The sequence below is a fragment of the Eptesicus fuscus genome, chromosome 9 (assembly GCF_027574615.1).
Source record: "Eptesicus fuscus isolate TK198812 chromosome 9, DD_ASM_mEF_20220401, whole genome shotgun sequence".
Classification (NCBI taxonomy): domain Eukaryota; kingdom Metazoa; phylum Chordata; class Mammalia; order Chiroptera; family Vespertilionidae; genus Eptesicus; species Eptesicus fuscus.
The window spans coordinates 83,183,037-83,186,026 of NC_072481.1; the positions used below are offsets into that span (position 1 = coordinate 83,183,037).

At 40.5% G+C, this 2,990-nt stretch overlaps 1 pseudogene; it reads right to left on the reverse strand.

Annotated features, from left to right (window-relative positions):
• Positions 1 to 1,113: 1,113 nt before the first annotated feature.
• Positions 1,114 to 2,784, reverse strand: LOC103290227 (RNA N6-adenosine-methyltransferase METTL16-like; annotated as a pseudogene).
• Between the last annotated feature and the right edge of the window lie 206 nt (positions 2,785 to 2,990).

Genomic DNA, 2,990 nt, shown 5'->3' on the forward strand with positions numbered 1-2,990 from the left:
AACAGGCATATGCACTGCAGAGGGCAGCCTTCATATCCAGGATCCAATTATATCTACACTTGCAAATGGTTCCTTCTCTCCCCTCCCCCCTTTTTTTTTCTTTTATTAAGCTAGCTTGAATTAAGTTTCCATACCTAGTTTCCAAAAGTCTCAGAGGAGTGTATGGTTTGGGGTATGAGGGCCTTTCCTCTGGTAGATTTATTGCCTTAGAAAGGTCTGTCTGAGATCCCTGGAGATCGCAAAGACCATTCTTTTTTTTTTTTTCAATTCAGAATTACTCTTTTTTTTAATTTATTTTTTTTAAATTTCTTTATTGATTAAGGTATTACATATATACTCATATTAAAAACAAAACAAAGCTCCATTTCAAATGTCATATACTAGTAAAATTACTACAAACAGTACTTTTAGTTGGAGGTAGGGGTATGGCTTTATTCTGTTGTGTCTCAGTCATTCACATCTGGGAGTTTTGCTTACCTAATTGTTTCTGGAATAAGCAACATCAAACGGACATGAGTCAGGAATGTGACATTTCCAGGCGCTCCCTAGATCAGCCCCTCTTCTGTAAGTTTCCTCTCCCTGACTTTTCTACCACCTACTATCAGGCCAGTTATTTTCCTAGGCCTGACTCAGGGGCAGTCAATCATATGTACCCAGAGAAAGTCTTCAGTCTTGAAGGTGATTCTAGAAGAGGGTACAGAGCCTATCTGCCCAAGTATACTGCCTCCATTTGGGGGATGAGAAAGCATGATGCTCTGTACAGTTCTGATCCTGAGTAGATTCCAAAAATAATCCTTTTGGCCTCAGAGAAGCAGTCTAAAGCTAGGGTAATCAGTTTAAGTCAGATTTAAATCCCTTATGAGTTTTCTGATGGCTTTTTGTTGATGCTGATAATCATAATTCTTCCTCCTGAACTACCATACTGCAATGCCCTATAACTTTAAAAAGGGGGATGGGGGATGTCTAAAAATGAATTAATTTGTTTTTGTTTTTAAAGGTAATTCCATGTAATGCTACCAATAGGCCCATGGTAGAATTTCTCTTGCCACCCCACAGGCCACTCTAAAGCAAGTTGCTTTATAGAACTTTTACAACTGTGCAAGAAGTTTAGAGTTAACTGGCAGCAAGCCTGAAAATCTGGTTACGTATATAAGTACAAAGCTGGTTCATCAAATCCCTGTTCTGACCCTCAACCCAGTGCTTTTCAACTAAGGCATCATCTACCTGCTTCTTAATGTTCATCAAACACTTGAAAAGGTAATGTCCAGCCACTCCTTGAAAAGGGTCCCCTTTTTCAGACACTGAGTTGATGAACCTCTCAATCCTGGGCTCCATTGCTAGAGCCTTTACAACTTTCCAAAACCTCCATGTCTCCCTTTTCCTCACTCCTTTCATCCTCCATGGGTTCTGGGTTTCTTTCCTAGGAGAGCAAATTCTGGATTGGGCCATGGCCCTTAACAGTGGCTGACTCGCCTTCCTGTAGAGCAGGCCCACACAGGACACTCTTCCAGGGGCCCTGGGCCAAACCTTGGCTACTGCCAGACTCTTCAGGGGTGAACCTTTTCTGTTCCAAGGCTTGGATGACGTCCTCAGGAGATTGAGGAACTTCTCTCAATTGTCTCACTCGTTCTCTTTTCTTTCTCCTTAAATGAATCCAGGAGTTTTCTATGGCTGTAAAGAAAAGGCTAATTTTCCCCTTTCCACATGGAACTTGTTTATGCTGGACCTTTAGAACAGTGAGAATTTTTTCAATCCATGTCATCACAAGTACCATGCCTTCTTCCATTATCTCAGAGCCCAAAGGTGATGCTTTGAGGGATAAATTTTTCATCACAGACTCCAACACTATAAATGTGATGGGTTTCCTTGGTTTCTCTAATTTTCTTTGCTTTCTTGGTGGTGATGGTATTGTTATGTTATCATAAAAACTCCAAGCTAAGGCTCATCTCATTGTCCAGCCTTGACAGAACTCAGTGTAGGTGACTTTAGGAACCCCTTGTACTCTAAGTTCTTCCTTCAGAGGAGCAAGGCTGCATTTCTTTCCCAGCACACAGCTATACCACTGCAATCTTTTTTTAAGTTTTAAGCTGTGGTAGATGATCCTTTTAACAAACTCTACTTTACCTCCTTCTGCCATGATCTCTGTGTTACCTCCTGTATTTACCCAACTAGGTGGAGATCTTTGAGGATTTTGAGAGTTTACTCCCTTGACTTCCAAATGATTGGCAAAAAAAAAAGAAGATTGCACATGCAAAAGTCATATATTATCTCAGATTCTTCTTTAAGAGCATCCATCAGAAGCATCTTCTGTGGTACTTTTACAACTTTTATAAGATCAGATAAGTTATTCTGGTCCACATTTTTCTTTGCATAATTGAAGCACATATCATCTACTTCTGTTAAAAGAAAATAGCAGCCATTTAAGGTACTTCCAAGTAAAGGATAGATGCAGGATGTTCCAATACCTATGTCAATTCCTCTTCAGAGAGTACTTTTGTCAGAGTCCTGATGACCAGTCAGATCGCCTACCCAATGAATATACTTGAGTCTCAAGGGAACTGTGGGAATTAGTCTCTCCACTGGAATATCAATAGAAAGTCCAAAATCTTCCCTTAGGAGAGTACAAGTCAAAGCTCTGACTGCTTCGTGGTCTTAAAAATTAAGACTCACTCTTCCATTCAGATTTATATGAACATGTTCTTAAAATTTGGATGCCAGATATACAAAGTCAGGAGGTTTGTCCTTTTATCTATTTCCTATATGCATTGATTTACTCAGAGCCATCTCTGTGGGCCAAGTTCCAGCCAAGCCACCAATTTGGAGTGGGCCTCCAACCCCGGAGTCTTAAGCCATATATCAAGAACATTCTTGTTTAGCTTGCTTCCATGTGTGTCTTTTGCATTCTTACATCCTGGAATCCCATCAAGAAAGAGACTGGGGAGCAGAGTGTAAAGAAACAGATCTGTCCCCTAGGTTCCCCTTCCTTCTCC